The sequence below is a fragment of the Papaver somniferum genome, unplaced genomic scaffold, assembly GCF_003573695.1.
Source record: "Papaver somniferum cultivar HN1 unplaced genomic scaffold, ASM357369v1 unplaced-scaffold_36, whole genome shotgun sequence".
Lineage (NCBI taxonomy): Eukaryota > Viridiplantae > Streptophyta > Magnoliopsida > Ranunculales > Papaveraceae > Papaver > Papaver somniferum.
The window spans coordinates 106,647-126,871 of NW_020646082.1; positions in this window are offsets into that span (position 1 = coordinate 106,647).

Genomic DNA, 20,225 nt, shown 5'->3' on the forward strand with positions numbered 1-20,225 from the left:
TCATCTATCTTGAATCAAATAGAAAGACAAAGCCAACACAAAAAGAAAGAGTTTATAAAAATTTTGAATTTTACATACGTTAACTAAAAAAAGTTTACACATTTCGTTATAAGTCGGAAATTGATTTCTGAGACTAGATCGTAAACTAGATAAACTCATCTTTAATAGAAAAAGTTTGAAAAATGTATTGTAATCACAAATAATATGTTCTAAATCATTACGTTTAGTAAAAATTGCATTTCTATGTACGTTGATTCAAAAAATATGAAGGAAGGCAAATTTCACAATAGAAGAAGGATGAAAGAACAACAAGAACTAATCCAAATCCTAAAAAATTTCATCTATTTTAAATCAAATAGAAAGACAAAGACAACACAAAAAGAAAGAGTTCATAAAAATGTTTAATTTTATATACGTTAACTCAAAAAAGTCTACACACTTCGTTATAAGTCTGAAATTTATTTCTGACACTAAATTGTAAACAAGATAAACTCATCTTTAACAAAAAAAAGTTTGAAAAATGTAATGTAATCACAAATAATATGCTCGAAGGCATTACGTCTAGTAAAAATTGCATTTCTATGTACGTTGATTCAAGAAAATATGAAGGAAGAAAAATTTCACAATAGAAGAAGGATAAAAGACCAGCCAGAACTAATCCAAATTTCATCTATTTGAATCAAATTAAAAGACAAAGCCAATACAAAAATAAAGAGTTCATAAAAATATTGAATTTTGTATACGTTAACTCAAAAAAGTCTACACACTTCGTTATAAATCGGAAGTTGATTTCTGAGACTAAATTGTAAACTAGATAAACTCATCTTTAACAGAAAAGTTTGAAAAATGTATTGTAATCACAATTAATATGTTCTAAGGCGGTACGTCTAGTAAAATTGCATTTCTATGTATGTTGATTAAAGAAAAAATGAAGGAAGTCAAAATTCACAATAGAAGAAGGATGAATGACCATGCAGAACTAATCCAAATCCTAACAAATTTCATCTATCTTGAATCAAATAGAAATACAAAGCCAACACCAAAAGAAAAAGTTCATAAAAATGTTGAATTTTATATACGTTAACTCAAAAAAGGCTACACCCTTCGTTATAAGTCTGAAATTGATTTCTGAAACTAAATCGTAAACTAGATAAACTCATCTTTAACAGAAAAAGTTTGAAAAATGTATTGTAATCACAAATAATATGTTCTAAGGCATTACATCTAGTAAAATTTGCATTTCTATGTACGTTGATTCAAGAAAATATGAAGGAGGGAAAATTTCACAATAGAACAAGGATGAAAGACCAAGAAGAACTAATCCAAATCCAAACAAATTTCATCTATCTTGAATCAAATAGAAAGACAAAGCCAACACAAAAAGAAAGAGTTCATAAAAATGTTGAATTTTATATACCTTAACTCAAAAAAGTCTACACACTTCGTTATAAGTCTGAAATTGATTTCTGAAACTAAATTGTAAACTAGTTAAACTCATCTTTAACAGAAAAAGTTTGAAAATGTTTTGTAGTCACAAATAATATGTTCTAAGGCATTACGTCTAGTTAAAATTGCATTTCTATATACGTTGATTCAAGAAAATATGGAGGAAGTCAAATTTCACAATAGAAGAAGGATGAAAGACCATGCATAACTAATCCAAATCCTAACAAATTTCATCTATCATGAATCAAATAGAAAGACAAAGCGAACACAAATGAAAGAGTTCATATAATTTAAAATTTTATATACGTTAACTCAAAAAAGTCTACAAGTCGGAAATTGATTTCTGAGACTAAATCTTAAACTAGATAAACTCATCTTTAACAGAAAAAGTTTGAAAAATGTATTGTAATCACAAAGTATATGTTCTAAAGCATTACGTATAGTAAAAATTGCATTTCTATGTACGTTGTTTCAAGAAAATATGAAGGAAGGCAAGTTTCACAATAGAAGAAGGATGAAAGACCAAGAAGAACTAATCCAAATCCTAACCAATTTCATCTATCTTGAATCAAATAGAAAGACAGAGCCAACACAAAAAGAAAGAGTTCTTAAAAATGATGAATTTTATATACGTTAACTCAAAAAAGGCTACACCATTCGTTATAAGTCTGAAATTGATTTCTGAAACTAAATTGTAAACTAGATAAACTCATCTTTAACAGAAAAATTTTGAAAAATGTATTGTAGTCACAAATAATATGTTTAAAGGCATTACGTCTAGTAAAAATTGCATTTCTATATAGGTTGATTCAAGAAAATTAACACACTTTTTATTTTTCTTGAAAACTTTTTTCTCTCTCTTGGCTCTGAGGCGATTTTTCCTTAGGGTTTTGGGTTTTCAAACTTTTCAATTTTTTTGGTTCTCCTCAATCATCTACGGGTGATTTGAGATGGGAGATGCTTCTCATGCGTCTCATGTTAGGTCTCGTACTTATGCTGATCAGGTGAAGGGGAAGCAACAGCTTCCAACAACATCTATTGATCTCAGTTCTTTACCATTTCCAACGTTAAAAGAAGGCAAACCAGCGATTGTTTTACCTGAATCTTTCTATTTGGAAGGTTGTGATATTTGGAAATTCAGTCTTATTGGACGTTTAGATTTCAAAGGAATTACTTTCCAAGAGGTGAAGGATGATTTGGAACATCAATGGCAGCTAGGTCAAGGTGCGGTTCAGCTAATTCCTATGAGTAGAGGTTTCTTCACCATCAAGTTACAATCCCAAACAGCAAAAGAAAAGCTTTTGAATGCTGAAGCTTGGTTTTTTAGGCATCAAAAGATAACCCTAATTGAATGGTTTCCTGGTTTTGATGCTGAAAAACAAAGATCATCTCATGCTTCCGTGTGGGTTTCTTTTCCAGGGCTTCCATTAGAATTCTGGACAGAAAAAACGCTATTGTCCTTGGCTAAATCATTAGGAACTCCAATTGTGGTTGATAGACGTACTCTTGCTCATGAATATGGTCACTTTGCATCAGTTTTGGTGGATATTAATTTTGCTGAAGCAGCTACTGATGCTATTCATATTACGGTTGGGGGTTTAGATTTTTGGCAATCTGTTGAGATTCAAAAAGTTCCAAAATATTGTTCCAAGTGCAAGTTGATTGGGCATACTGATCATGAATGTAGAAAGCAGCACAAGGAAAATACTGAGCGACAACTTGTGGTAAGCAAACAAGTTAGCGGTGATGATTCTCAACCTGGCGTGAGCAATATTCCTAAACCTGCTGGTGGGGAATGGCAAGTGGCTAGGCGTAAGAAGAAGGGTAAGAAAAAAGCTCACAACGTCAATGTAGATGTGCGTGATGTTGTTGATAATATTGCTGGGGAAGAAGCTGATGTGGAGTTTGCTGCTAAGCTGGTGAAGGCTCAGCAGTTGGAGGTTGTTATGGCACAAGCCAAAGCTGATTTTGAATCTTTCTATGTTGAATTGGCGAGAACTAAACAAGCGCAGGCTTCAAAATCAGTTTTAGTTAAGAATGGAAAAGTGGGTGAAACTAATCCATCAACTATAACAAGTTTGGTTGGAACTAGGATTCCCAAACCTGTTAGGATTGTGACCGCAACTCCTACTCCTCTTTGTGATCAGCTTACGGCTGGGGAGTTTCTTTTGAATAAAAACAGATATAATGCTATTGAAACAATTCAAGATGTGGAGGAGAGTTCAGCTGATGCAAAGTTTAGGGCTGATCAAGAAGCTAGGCGTGTTCGCATGCAATCCATGCATAAGGTAGTGAATACTACTGAGGGTAGGAATGCTTCTGATTCCGAGTCTCTTCAGGACTCCAATTTGAGAATTTGTGCTGAAAAAGGAAGTTTACCAAGAATTAATTCTGGTGCAACTTCTCAGATTGATATTGATTCCTCCAAAACTGGTTTTTAATGCGTGTTCTATATTGGAACATAAATGGCATTGCGCGTGATGCTGCTAAAAATAAGTTGCGTGAGTTATTTCATGATTTCAAGCCGGATATTTTATGTATTGCAGAGCCAAAGGTACATTGTACTTTAAATTTCTTGCAAACTTTATATGTGGATGGCTATAAGAAAGAAGTTATTCATAATTCTGTTGGTTCGTCTAAAGGAAACATATGGATTTTTTGGTCAAGCTGCATAGCTACGCCTGTAGTTATGAATTCGAGTAGGCAAGCTATTACTATTGAAGTAGAGGGGGTTTTGATTTCCTTTGTTCATGCTAGCTGTTTACGTGTCACGAGAAGAAGTTTATGGCAGCAACTTTCTTCAGTTGATAATAATACTCCATGGTTGGTTATGGGTGATTTTAATTGTGTTCTTCGCAATGAGGAGAAGAGAGGAGGTAGACAACCACGTACTTCAGTCATTAATGATTTTAGTGATTGGATGGAGGATAATGATCTTTTTGAAGCTGATTTTTTGGGTTCTAAGTTCACTTGGGCTAATGGCCAATCTGGTGTTCGTAGAATTCTTTGTAAGCTAGATAGAGCTTTGATTAATGAGGCGTGGCTTATTAAGTTTGAGAATTGGAGGTGTAAAGCTCTTCCTCGTGAAGTTTCTGACCATTCCACTCTTATTGGCTTTCCTTTTGTTAATACTAGACCGAAACGAGCTCCTTTTAGAGTTCAGAAGATGTGGTTCTCTCATTCAGATTTCATGCGCATGGTGAGTGAGAGTTGGAACGCCCCTATTACTGGTACGCCTGCTTTTATTTTTCCTTCCAAACTTAAAAGGTTAAAGGTTATCATGAAAGAGTGGAATTTACGTGTCTTTGGCAATGTGTATGCTAAGCTCAAGCAAGCGCAGTTGACTATGGAAGTGGCGCTTACAATTTCTGATGAGGATCCAGAAGATGTAACTAAGCTGAATTATGCCAAGGAGGCTTCAGTTACTCTTCAGGAAATTCGTGCCCAACAAGCTACTATGTTGAAGCAAAAGTCAAGAAATAAATGGCTTTAGGAAGGTGCTAGTAATACTTCTTTTTTTCATGCTAATATTAGGACTAGAAGGAGTAGTAACATGATTTCGGAGTTAGTGGATGATAATGGGGTTGTTATAACTGATTGTGACCAAATTAAAGAACACACCGTGGCCTATTTTGAGGATAAATTTAATGGTGCTGAGTTACCTATTGATGATGCTTTGTTTCAATATGATCATAACATTATTTCTGTGGAAGATAGTCAGAGAATGGATGAGATTCCTACTATTGATGAGATTAAGAATGCTGTTTTTGATCTTAGCGCTGATAGTGCCCCTGGGCCGGATGGTTTCTCTGGTTGTTTCTATAGGCATTGCTGGGATGTGATTCAGCAAGACCTTTTCAATGCTGTCACGTATTGCTGGCGTCGACAGATGATTCCGCAAGGTACTAATTCTAGTCTTATTATTTTACTTGCCAAGTTTAGAGGGGCCAATTCTCTTCGAAACTTCAGGCCTATTGGTCTTAGTAATTTTTTCTTTAAGATTTTTACTAAGATTTTAGCTACAAGACTGGGGAGTGTTCTTGATAATTTGGTTTCAGAAGAGCAAGTTGCATTTATGAAGGGGAGAAATATCCATGAGAACATTAGTGTGGCGTCGGAGATGATCAACGATTTAAAAACTAAGAGGAGGGATGGTAATTTGGGGTTGAAGCTAGATATTACTCAAGCTTTTGACACGGTTAGCTGGTCCTTTGTCTTAGAGGTTTTTCGAAAATATGGTTTCTCTAATAGATGGTGTTCTTGGATCTGGTCAATCCTTAATTCAGCAAGGATTTCTATTCTTCTTAATGGAAGTCCTGAGGGTTTCTTCACAATCAATAGAGGTCTGAGGCAAGGTGATCCCTTATCTCCCCTTATTTTTGTTCTTATTGAAGATGTTCTGAGTAGAAATCTCACGAAATTGTTTGTGGAAAAGAAGATGACGCCAATGCTCTCAAAGAAAGGTATTTCTCCCACTCATCTTTTCTTTGCTGATGACATTATGATTTTTTGTAAAGGCAATATGAAGAGTTTGCATAATCTTCTATCTTTGCTTGGTAAATATCAAAGTGCCTCTGGGCAATCTGTTTGTCGTCAAAAGAGTAAGGTTTATTATGGTGGTGGTTCATTGAGTCGCTGTGGAACTATCACTAATTTGCTTGGTATGGAAGTTTCCAATTTTCCGGACAGATATTTGGGAGTTCAGATCATGCCTGGGGTTGTTCGATATCGTCACATAAGCAATGTGATTGAGAAAATAAAGAATCAACTTTCGGTTTGGAAGGGAAGATTTCTTTCTTTTCAAGATAGAGTTGTTCTTATTAATTCAGTGATAGCTAGCTATGCCATTCACAACATGGCGGTGTACAAGTGGCCTAGAAAGTTTGTTCAGCAGGCGGAAAGAGCCATTCGTAATTTTCTTTGGTCTGGTGATGCTGATGTTACTAGGAAATTTGTTGTTGGGTATCCTAAAGTTTGTTGTCCTCTGAAGGAAGGTGGTCTTGGTATAACCAGCATGGTGGTTACTAATAAAGCTCTTCTCATGAAGCTGTGGTGGAGTATTCGTTCTTCAGACAAGAAATGGGCTCGTTTTTTGTGGGCAAAGTATACTACTAGGAATGGTGGTATCAAACTTTATGGTGTGAAATCTTCAATTCTGCCGGGCATTAAATTGATTCATTCTATTGTGGACAAGCATTCTAAGGTTCTTATTGGTGATGGGAGGGCTACATCTCTTTATTTTGATGTTTGGTATGGGAATGAGAGCATTGCTGATTTGCTTAATGAAACTGACCTTGACAGAAATGTTAAGGTTAGTGATATTATTGATAATATTATTTGGCAGTTGCAGGGTGTTCATCTCCAGAATTTGATGCGTGCTGGGGTAGTCTTGGAGGATTTGCCTTTGTTACAAGGAGGGAAGGATTGTAGAATTTGGATGCCAGAGATGAATGAATGTTTTTCTGTTTCTTCAGCTAAGAATCTCATTAGAAGGGAGTATTCAACTTCAGCGGTGTATGGTCTTTTGTGGAGGAAGGAAATTCATCCTAAACTTGCTGCCCAGAATTGGAAGATTTGTAGAGAGGTTTGTGCTACTCAAGACATGATTAGGAGTAGATTCAAAATTGAATTAGCCAACAAATGTTACTTATGCAATGCTGATGAGGAATCGTTGGAGCACATTATTTGGAGTTGTCCGTTTGCTATGCAAATCTGGCAGTGGTGTTCAGGTTTGTTTCATTTAAGACCTTATTATGATGTTGTGACCTCTTATAAATCAGCAAAAGGTAGGAGTCGTATTATTAAGGATTTATGGCTTCTTACTAACTTGGTGATTCGCTCGGAGTTGTGGCAGACTAGGAATTTAGCTTGTTTTCAAAATTTGGCAGCTAACATTCACTTCTTCAAGAAGAGAGTTTTCTTTTTGGTTCATGAATATTCTGTTAGGGTGAAGAGTTCCATGCGTAATACTTCAGCAGATTTGGAAATTTTGAACCACTTCCGTGTGGCTCATAGGCAGGTTCATAAGGTCGATCCAATTGAATTTTTTTGGCATCCTCCTAATAGGGATGAGATTTTATTATGTTGCGATGGTGCGGCAAAAGGAAACCCAGGTGTTGCAGGGGCTGGTGTTGTGGTGCGTGATGCGGATTGTAACTTTGTTGGGGCTATGAGCATTGGGCTGGGAATTACAAATAATTTCTTGGCTGAAATTTATGGTATTATTGTTGGTTTAGAATGGGCTTTGAAGTGGAATATGAGAAAGGTTCTTGTGCGTTCAGATTCAATGGGAGCTATTGCTGCCTTGACGGGTACAAATCTTCCTTGGTTTGTTAAACACAGGTGGAGAAGAATTAATAACAGTTATGATTCTATTCGTTTTGTTCATACTTTTCGTGAGGCAAATTTTGCAGCTGATTGTATGGCAAAGAGGGGATGTTATCTTAGAAATGGTGAAGGTTTAAGCTTTGATGAAAGGCCGGATTTTCTTAGGCATTTAGAATTTCCTTGTGTTTCTTATTTCAGATTTAAATAGTTTGTAAGTTTTTGGGGTCTTAGGACCTCTTTTCTTGTGATCTCTTTGTAAATATTGGCTATTCATTAATACAATCTGGATTTAGCAAAAAAAAATATCTAGTTTACAATTTAGTCTCAGAAATTCCGACTTATAACGAAGTGTGTAGACTTTTTTGAGTTAACGCATATTAAATTCAACATTTTTATGAACTCTTTCTTTTTGTGTTGGCTTTGTCTTTCTATTTGATTCAAGATAGATGAAATTTGTTAGGATTTGGATTAGTTTTGCATGGTCTTTCATCCTTTTCTATTGTGAAATTTTACTTCCTTCATATTTTCTTGAATCAACGTATATAGAAATGCAATTTTTACTAGACGTATTGCCTTAGAACATATTAATTAAAATTACAATACATTTTTCAAACTTTTTCTGTTAAAGATGAGTTTATCTAGTTTACAATTTAGTCTCAGAAATCAATTTCCAACTTATAACGAAATGTGTAGACTTTTTTGAGTTAACATATATAAAATTCAACATTTTTATGAACCCTTTCTTTTTGTGTTGGCTTTGTCTTTCTATTTGATTCAAGATAGATGAAATTTGTTAGGATTTGGATTAGTTCTACATGGTCTTTCAACCTTCTTCTATTGTGAAATTTGACTTCCTTCATATTTTCTTGAATCAACGTACATAGAAATGCAATTTTTAGTAGACGTAATGCCTTAGAACATATTATTTGTGATTACAATACATTTTTCAAACTTTTTCAGTTAAAGATGAGTTTATCTAGTTTACAATTTAGTCTCAGAAATCAATTTCCGACTTATAACGAAGTGTGTAGACTTTTTTGAGTTAACGTATATTAAATTCAACATTTTTATGAACTCTTTGTTTTTGTGTTGGCTTTGTCTTTCTATTTGATTCAAGATAGATGAAATTTGTTAGGATTTGGATTAGTTTTGCATGGTCTTTCATCCTTTTCTATTGTGAAATTTGACTTCCTTCATATTTTCTTGAATCAACGTACATAGAAATGCAATTTTTACTAGACGTATTTCCTTAGAACATATTAATTGTAATTTCAATACATTCTTCAAACTTTTTCTGTTAAAGATGAGTTTATCTAGTTTAAAATTTAGTCTCAGAAATCAATTTCCGACTTATAGCAAATGTGTAGACTTTTTTGAGTTAACATATATAAAATTCAACATTTTTATGAACTCTTTCTTTTTGTGTTGTCTTTGTCTTTCTATTTGATTCAAGATAGATGAAATTTGTTAGGATTTGGATTAGTTCTACATGGTCTTTCATCCTTCTTCTATTGTGAAATTTGACTTCCTTCATATTTTCTTGAATCAACGTACATAGAAATGCAATTTTTAGTAGACGTAATGCTTTAGAACATATTATTTGTGATTACAATACATTTTTCAAACTTTTTCAGTGAAATATGAGTTTATCTAGTTTACAATTTAGTCTCAGAAATCAATTTCCGACTTATTACGAAGTGTGTAGACTTTTTTGAGTTAACGTATATAAAGTTCAACATATATATGAACTCTTTATTTTTGTATTGGCTTTGTCTTTCTATCTGATTCAAGATAGATGAAATTTGTTAGGATTTGGATTAGTTCTGCTTGGTCTTTCAACCTTCTTCTATTGTGAAATTTGACTTCCTTCATATTTTCTTGAATCAACGCACATAGAAATGCAATTTTTACTAGAAGTATTGCCTTAGAACATATTAATTGTAATTACAATACATTTTTCAAACTTTTTCTTTTAAAGATGAGTTTATCTAGTTTACAATTTAGTCTCAGAAATCAATTTCCGACTTATAACGAAATGTGTAGACTTTTTTGAGTTAACGAATATAAAATTCAACATTTTTATGAACTCTTTCTTTTTGTGTTGGCTTTGCCTTTCTATCTGATTCAAGATAGATGAAATTTGTTAGGATTTGGATTAATTTTGCATGGTCTTTTATCCTTCTTCTATTGTGAAATTTGACTTCCTTCATATTTTCTTGAATCAACGTACATAGAAATGCAATTTTTAGTAGACGTAATGCCTTAGAACATATTAATTGTAATTACAATACATTTTTCAAACTTTTTCTGTTAAAGATGAGTTTATCTAGTTTACAATTTAGTCTCAGAAATCAACTTCCGACTTATAACGAAGTGTGTAGACTATTTTGAGTTAACGTATATAAAGTTCAACATATTTATGAACTCTTTATTTTTGTATTGGCTTTGTCTTTCTATCTGATTCAAGATAGATGAAATTTGTTAGGATTTGGATTAGTTTTGCTTGGTCTTTCAACCTTCTTCTATTGTGAAATTTGACTTCCTTCATATTTTCTTGAATCAACGCACATAGAAATGCAATTTTTACTAGAAGTATTGCCTTAGAACATATTAATTGTAATTACAATACATTTTTCAAACTTTTTCTTTTAAAGATGAGTTTATCTAGTTTACAATTTAGTCTCAGAAATCAATTTCCGACTTATAACGAAATGTGTAGACTTTTTTGAGTTAACGAATATAAAATTCAACATTTTTATGAACTCTTTCTTTTTGTGTTGGCTTTGCCTTTCTATCTGATTCAAGATAGATGAAATTTGTTAGGATTTGGATTAATTTTGCATCGTCTTTTATCCTTCTTCTATTGTGAAATTTGACTTCCTTGATATTTCCTTGAATCAACGTACATAGAAATGAAATTTTTATTAGAGGCATTACCTTGGAACATATTAATTGTTATTACGATATATTTTTCAAACTTTTTCTGTTAAAGATGAATTTATCTAGTATACAATTTAGTCTCAGAAATCAACTTCCGACTTATAACGAAGTGTGTAGACTATTTTGAGTTAACGTATATAAAGTTCAACTTATTTATGAACTCTTTATTTTTGTATTGGCTTTGTCTTTCTATCTGATTCAAGATAGATGAAATTTGTTAGGATTTGGATTAGTTTTGCTTGGTCTTTCAACCTCCTTCATATTTTCTTGAATCAACGCATATAGAAATGCAATTTTTACTAGAAGTATTGCCTTAGAACATATGAATTGTAATTACAATACATTTTTCAAACTTTTTCTTTTAAAGATGAGTTTATCTAGTTTACAATTTAGTCTCAGAAATCAATTTTCGACTTATAACGAAATGTGTAGACTTTTTTGAGTTAAGGAATATAAAATTCAACATTTTTATGAACTCTTTCTTTTTGTGTTGGCTTTGGCTTTCTATCTGATTCAAGATAGATGAAATTTGTTAGGATTTGGATTAATTTTGCATGGTCTTTTATCCTTCTTCTATTGTGAAATTTGACTTCCTTCATATTTTCTTGAATCAACGTACATAGAAATGCAATTTTTGCTAGACGTATTGCATTAGAACATATTTATTGTAATTACAATACATTTTTCAAACTTTTTCAGTTAAAGATGTGATTATCTAGTTTACAATTTAGTATCAAAAATCAATTCCGACGTATAACAAAGTGTGTAGACTTTTTTGATTTAACGTATATTAAATTCAACATTTTTATGAACTCTTTCTTTTTGTGTTGGCTTTGTCTTTCTATTTGAATCAAGATAGATGAAATTTTTTAGGATTTGGATTAGTTTTGCATGGTCTTTCATCCTTCTTCTATTGTGAAATTTGACTTCCTTCATATTTTCTTGAATCAACGTACATAGAAATGCAAATTTTACTAGACGTATTGCGTTAGAACATATTAATTGTATTTACAATACATTTTTCAAACTTTTTCTGTTAAAGATGAGTTTATCTAGTTTACAATTTAGTCTCAGAAATCAACTTCCGACTTATAACGAAGTGTGTAGACTATTTTGAGTTAACGTATATAAAGTTCAACATATTTATGAACTTTTTATTTTTGTATTGGCTTTGTCTTTCTATCTGATTCAAGATAGATGAAATTTGTTAGGATTTGGATTAGTTCTGCTTGGTCTTTCAACCTTCCTCTATTGTGAAATTTGACTTCCTTCATATTTTCTTGAATCAACGCACATAGAAATGCAATTTTTACTAGAAGTATTACCTTAGAACATATTAATTGTAATTACAATACATTTTTCAAACTTTTTCTTTTAAAGATGAGTTTATCTAGTTTACAATTTAGTCTCAGAAATCAACTTCCGACTTATAACGAAATGTGTAGACTTTTTTGAGTTAACGAATATAAAATTCAACATTTTTATGAACTCTTTCTTTTTGTATTGGCTTTGTCTTTCTATCTGATTCAAGATAGATGAAATTTGTTAGGATTTGGATTAGTTCTGCTTGGTCTTTCAACCTTCTTCTTTTGTGAAATTTGACTTCCTTCATATTTTCTTGAATCAACGTACATAGAAATGCAATTTTTAGTAGACGTAATGCCTTAGAACATAGTATTTGTGATTAAAATACATTTTTCAAGCTTTTTCAGTTAAAGATGAGTTTATCTAGTTTACAATTTAGTCTCAGAAATCAATTTCCGACTTATAACGAAATATGTAGACTTTTTTGAGTTAACGTATATAAAATTCAACATTTTTATGAACTCTTTCTTTTTGTGTTGGATTTGTCTTTCTATTTGATTCAAGATAGATGAAATTTGTTAGGATTCGGATTAGTTCTGCATGGTCTTTCATCCTTCTTCTATTGTGAAATTTTACTTCCTTCATATTTTCTTGAATCAACGTACATAGAAATGCAATATTTAGTAGACGTAATGCCTTAGAACAAATTATTTGTGATTACAATACATTTTTCAAACTTTTTCGGTTAAAGATGAGTTTATCTAGTTTACAATTTAGTCTCAGAAATCAATTTCCGACTTATAACGAAGTGTGTAGACTTTTTTGAGTTAACGTATATTAAATTCAACATTTTTAGGAACTCTGTCTTTTTGTGTTGGCTTTGTCTTTCTATTTGATTCAAGATAGATGAAATTTGTTAGGATTTGGATTAGTTTTGCATGGTCTTTCATCCTTCTTCTATTGTGAAATTTGACTTCCTTCATATTTTCTTGAATCAACGTACATATAAATGCAAATTTTACTAGACGTATTGGCTTAGAACATATTAATGGTATTTACAATACATTTTTCAAACTTTTTACGTTAAAGATGAGTTTATCTAGTTTACAATTTAGTCTCAGAAATCAATTTCCGACTTATAACGAAATGTGTAGACTTTTTTGAGTTAACGTATATGAACTCTTTCTTTTTGTGCTGGCTTTGTCTTTCTATTTGATTCAAGATAAATGAAATTTGTTAGGATTTGGATTAGTTCTGCATGGTCTTTCATCCTTCTCCTATTGTGAAATTTGACTTCCTTCATATTTTCTTGAATCAACGTACATAGAAATGCAATTTTTGCTAGACGTATTGCCTTAGAACATATTAATTGTAATTACAATACATTTTTCAAACTTTTTCTGTTAAAGATGAGTTTATCTAGTTTACAATTTAGTCTCAGAAATCAATTTCCGACTTATAACAAAATATGTAGACTTTTTTGAGTTAACGTATATAAAATTCAACATTTTTATGAACTCTTTCTTTTTATGTTGGCTTTGTCTTTCTATTTGATTCAAGATAGATGAAATTTGTTAGGATTTAGATTAGTTCTGCATGGTCTTTCATCCTTCTCCTATTGTGAAATTTGACTTCCTTGATATTTTCTTGAATCAACGTACATAGAAATGAAATTTTTATTAGAGGTATTACCTTGGAACATATTAATTGTTATTACGATATATTTTTCAAACTTTTTCTGTTAAAGATGAATTTATCTAGTATACAATTTAGTCTCAGAAATCAACTTCCGACTTATAACAAAGTGTGTAGACTATTTTGAGTTAACATATATAAAGTTTAACATATTTATGAACTCTTTATTTTTGTATTGGTTTTGTCTTTATATCTGATTCAAGATAGATGAAATTTGTTAGGATTTAGATTATTTCTGCATGGTCTTTCATCCTTCTTCTATTGTGAAATTTGACTTCCTTCATATTTTCTTGAATCAACGCACATAAAAATGCAATTTTTACTAAACGTATTGCCTTAGAACATATTAATTGTAATTAAAATACATTTTTCAAACTTTTTTTTTTTAAAGATGAGTTTATCTAGTTTACAATTTAGCCTCAGAAATCAATTTCCGACTTATAACGAAATGTGTAGACTTTTTTGAGTTAATGTATATAAAATTCAACATTTTTATGAACTCTTTCTTTTTATGTTGGCTTTGTCTTTCTATTTGATTCAAGATAGATGAAATTTGTTAGGATTTGGTTTAGTTCTGCATGATCTTTCATCTTTCTTCTATTGTGAAATTTGACTTCCTTCATATTTTCTTGAATCAACGTACATAGAAATGCAATTTTTAGTAGACGTAATTCCTTAGAACATATTATTTGTGATTACAATACATTTTTCATACTTTTTCAGTTAAAGATGAGTTTATCTAGTTTACAATTTAGTCTCAGAAATCAATTTCCGACTTATAACGAAATGTGTAGACTTTTTTGAGTTAATGCACATAAAATTCAACATTTTTATGAACTCTTTCTTTTTATGTTGGCTTTGTCTTTCTATTTGATTCAAGATAGATGAAATTTGTTAAGATTTAGATTAGTTCTGCATGGTCTTTCATCCTTCTCCTATTGTGAAATTTTACTTCCTTGATATTTTCTTGAATCAACGTACATGGAAATGAAATTTTTATTAGAGGTATTACCTTGGAACATATTAATTGTAGTTACAATATATTTTTCAAACTTTTTCTGTTAAAGATGAGTTTATCTAGTTTACAATTTAGTCTCAGAAATCAATTTCCGACTTATAACGAAATATGTAGACTTTTTTGAGTTAACGAATATAAAATTCAACATTTTATGAACTCTTTCTTTTTGTGTTGGCTTTGTCTTTCTATTTGATTCAAGATGGATGAAATTTGTTAGGATTTAGATTAGTTCTGCATGGTCTTTCATCCTTCTCCTATTGTGAAATTTGACTTCCTTCATATTTTCTTGAATCAACGTACATAGAAATGCAATTTTTGCTAGACGTATTGCCTTAGAACATATTAATTGTAATTACAATACATTTTTCAAACTTTTTCTGTTAAAGATGAGTTTATCTAGTTTACAATTTAGTCTCAGAAATCAATTTCCGACTTATAACGAAATATGTAGACTTTTTTGAGTTAACGTATATAAAACTCAACATTTTTATGAACTCTTTATTTTTATGTTGGCTTTGTCTTTCTATTTGATTCAAGATAGATGAAATTTGTTAGGATTTAGATTAGTTCTGCATGGTCTTTCATCCTTCTCCTATTGTGAAATTTGACTTCCTTGATATTTTCTTGAATCAACGTACATAGAAATGAAATTTTTATTAGAGGTATTACCTTGGAACATATTAATTGTTATTACGATATATTTTTCAAACTTTTTCTGTTAAAGATGAATCTATCTAGTATACAATTTAGTCTCAGAAATCAACTTCCGACTTATAACGAAGTGTGTAGACTATTTTGAGTTAACGTATATAAAGTTCAACATATTTATGAACTCTTTATTTTTGTATTGGCTTTGTCTTTCTATCTGATTCAAGATAGATGAAATTTATTAGGATTTGGATTAGTTCTGCTTGGTCTTTCAACCTTCTTCTATCTTGAAATTTGACTTCCTTCATATTTTCTTGAATCAACGCACATAGAAATACAATTTTCACTAGAAGTATTGCCTTAGAACATATTAATTGTAATTACAATACATTTTTCAAACTTTTTCTTTTAAAGATGAGTTTATCTAGTTTACAATTTAGTCTCAGAAATCAATTTCCGACTTATAACGAAATGTGTAGACTTTTTTGAGTTAAGGAATATAAAATTCAAAATTTTTATGAACTCTTTCTTTTTGTGTTGGTTTTGGCTTTCTATCTGATTCAAGATAGATGAAATTTGTTAGGATTTGGATTAATTTTGCATGTTCTTTTATCCTTCTTCTATTGTGAAATTTGACTTCCTTCATATTTTCTTGAATCAACGTACATAAAAATGCAATTTTTGCTAGACGTATTGCCTTAGAACATATTAATTGTAATTACAATACATTTTTCAAACTTTTTCAGTTAAAGATGTGATTATCTAGTTTACAATTTAGTCTCAGAAATCAATTCCGACGTATAATAAAGTGTGTAGACTTTTTTGATTTAACGTATATTAAATTCAACATTTTTATGAACTCTTTCTTTTTGTGTTGGCTTTGTCTTTCTATTTGAATCAAGATAGATGAAATTTGTTAGGATTTGGATTAGTTTTGCATGGTCTTTCATCCTTCTTCTATTGTGAAATTTGACTTCCTTCATATTTTCTTGAATCAACGTACATAGAAATGCAAATTTTACTAGACGTATTGCGTTAGAACATATTAATTGTATTTACAATACATTTTTCAAACTTTTTCTGTTAAAGATGAGTTTATCTAGTTTACAATTTAGTCTCAGAAATCAACTTCCGACTTATAACGAAGTGTGTAGACTATTTTGAGTTAACGTATATAAAGTTCAACATATTTATGAACTTTTTATTTTTGTATTGGCTTTGTCTTTCTATCTGATTCAAGATAGATGAAATTTGTTAGGATTTGGATTAGTTCTGCTTGGTCTTTCAACCTTCCTCTATTGTGAAATTTGACTTCCTTCATATTTTCTTGAATCAACGCACATAGAAATGCAATTTTTACTAGAAGTATTACCTTAGAACATATTAATTGTAATTACAATACATTTTTCAAACTTTTTCTTTTAAAGATGAGTTTATCTAGTTTACAATTTAGTCTCAGAAATCAACTTCCGACTTATAACGAAATGTGTAGACTTTTTTGAGTTAACGAATATAAAATTCAACATTTTTATGAACTCTTTCTTTTTGTATTGGCTTTGTCTTTCTATCTGATTCAAGATAGATGAAATTTGTTAGGATTTGGATTAGTTCTGCTTGGTCTTTCAACCTTCTTCTTTTGTGAAATTTGACTTCCTTCATATTTTCTTGAATCAACGTACATAGAAATGCAATTTTTAGTAGACGTAATGCCTTAGAACATAGTATTTGTGATTAAAATACATTTTTCAAGCTTTTTCAGTTAAAGATGAGTTTATCTAGTTTACAATTTAGTCTCAGAAATCAATTTCCGACTTATAACGAAATATGTAGACTTTTTTGAGTTAACGTATATAAAATTCAACATTTTTATGAACTCTTTCTTTTTGTGTTGGATTTGTCTTTCTATTTGATTCAAGATAGATGAAATTTGTTAGGATTCGGATTAGTTCTGCATGGTCTTTCATCCTTCTTCTATTGTGAAATTTTACTTCCTTCATATTTTCTTGAATCAACGTACATAGAAATGCAATATTTAGTAGACGTAATGCCTTAGAACAAATTAATTGTAATTACAATACATTTTTCAAAAATTTTCTGTTAAAGATGAGTTTATCTAGTTTACAATTTAGTCTCAGAAATCAATTTCCGACTTATAACGAAATATGTAGACTTTTTTGAGTTAATGTATATAAAATTCAACATTTTTATGAACTCTTTCTTTTTATGTTGGCTTTGTCTTTCTATTTGATTCAAGATAGATGAAATTTGTTAGGATTTGGATTAGTTCTGCATGATCCTTCATCTTTCTTCTATTGTGAAATTTGACTTCCTTGATATTTTCTTGAATCAACATACATAGAAATGAAATTTCTATTAGAGGTATTACCTTGGAACATATTAATTGTAATTACAATATATTTTTCAAACTTTTTCTGTTAAAGATGAATTTATCTAGTATACAATTTAGTCTCAGAAATCAACTTCCGACTTATAACGAAGTGTGTAGACTATTTTGAGTTAATGTATATAAAGTTCAACATATTTATGAACTCTTTATTTTTGTATTGGCTTTGTCTTTCTATCTGATTCAAGATAGATGAAATTTGTTAGGATTTTGGATTAGTTCTGCTTGGTCTTTCAACCTTCTTCTATTGTGAAATTTGACTTCCTTCATATTTTCTTGAATCAACGTACATAGAAATGCAATTTTTAGTAGACGTAATGCCTTAGAACATATTATTTGTGATTACAATACATTTTTCAAACTTTTTCAGTTAAAGATGAGTTTATCTAGTTTACAATTTAGTCTCAGAAATCAATTTCCGACTTATAACGAAGTGTGTAGACTTTTTTGAGTTAACGTATATTAAATTCAACATTTTTATGAACTCTTTCTTTTTGTGTTGGCTTTGTCTTTCTATTTGATTCAAGATAGATGAAATTTGTTAGGATTTTGATTAGTTTTGCATGGTCTTTCATCCTTCTTCTATTGTGAAATTTGACTTCCTTCATATTTTCTTGAATCAACGTACATATAAATGCAAATTTTACTAGACGTATTGGCTTAGAACATATTAATGGTATTTACAATACATTTTTCAAACTTTTTATGTTAAAGATGAGTATATCTAGTTTATAATTTAGTCTCAGAAATCAATTTCCGACTTATAACGAAATGTGTAGACTTTTTTGAGTTAACGTATATAAAATTCAACATTTTATGAACTCTTTCTTTTTGTGTTGGCTTTGTCTTTCTATTTGATTCAAGATAGATGAAATTTATTAGGATTTAGATTAGTTCTGCATGGTCTTTCATCCTTCTTATATTGTGAAATTTGACTTTCTTCATATTTTCTAGAATCAACGCACATAAAAATGCAATTTTTACTGAACGTATTGCCTTAGAACATATTAATTGTAATTACAATACATTTTTCAAACTTTTTTTTTTCATGATGAGTTTATCTAGTTTACAATTTAGTCTCAGAAATCAATTTCCGACTTATAACGAAATGTGTAGACTTTTTTGAGTTAATGTATATAAAATTCAACATTTTTATGAACTCTTTCTTTTTATGTTGGCTTTGTCTTTCTATTTGATTCAAGATAGATGAAATTTGTTAGGATTTGGATTAGTTCTGCATGATCCTTCATCTTTCTTCTATTGTGAAATTTGACTTCCTTGATATTTTCTTGAATCAACATACATAGAAATGAAATTTTTATTAGAGGTATTACCTTGGAACATATTAATTGTAATTACAATATATTTTTCAAACTTTTTCTGTTAAAGATGAATTTATCTAGTATACAATTTAGTCTCAGAAATCAACTTCCGACTTATAACGAAGTGTGTAGACTATTTTGAGTTAACGTATATAAAGTTGAACATATTTATGAACTCTTTATTTTTGTATTGGCTTTGTCTTTCTATCTGATTCAAGATAGATGAAATTTTTTAGGATTTGGATTAGTTTTGCATGGTCTTTCAACATTCTTCTATTGTGAAATTTGACTTCCTTCATATTTTCTTGAATCAACGTACATATAAATGCAATTTTTAGTAGACGTAATGCCTTAGAACATATTATTTGTGATTACAATACATTTTTCAAACTTTTTCAGTTAAAGATGAGTTTATCTAGTTTACAATTTAGTCTCAGAAATCAATTTTCGACTTATAACATAGAGTGTAGACTTTTTTGAGTTAACGTATATAAAATTCAACATTTTTATGAACTCTTTATTTTTGTATTGGAATTGTCTTTCATATTTGATTCAAATAGATGAATTTTGTTACTATTTGAATTAGTTCTGGCTGGTCTTTCATTCTTCTTCTATTGTGAAATTTGGCTTCCTTCATATTTTCTTGAATTAACGTACATAGAAATGCAATTCTTACTAGACGTATTGCCTTAGAACATATTATTTGTGATTACAATACATTTTTCAAACTTTTTCTGTTAATAATGAGTTTATCTAGTTTACAATTTAGTCTCAGAAATAAGTTTCAGATGTATAACAAAGTGTGTAGACTTTTTTGAGTTAGCGTATATAAAATTCAACATTTTTATGAACTCTTTCTTTTTGTGTTGGCTTTGTCTTTCTATTTGACTCAAGATAGATGAAATTTGTTAGGATTTGGATTGTTCTTCTTGGTCTTTCATCCTTCTTCTCTTTTGAAATTTGACTTCCTTCATATTTTCTTGAATCAACGTACATAGAAATGCAATTTTTAGTAGACGTAATGCCTTAGAACATATTATTTGTGATTACAATACATTTTTCAAACTTTTTCAGTTAAAGATGAGTTTATCTAGTTTACAATTTATTCTCAGAAATTCCG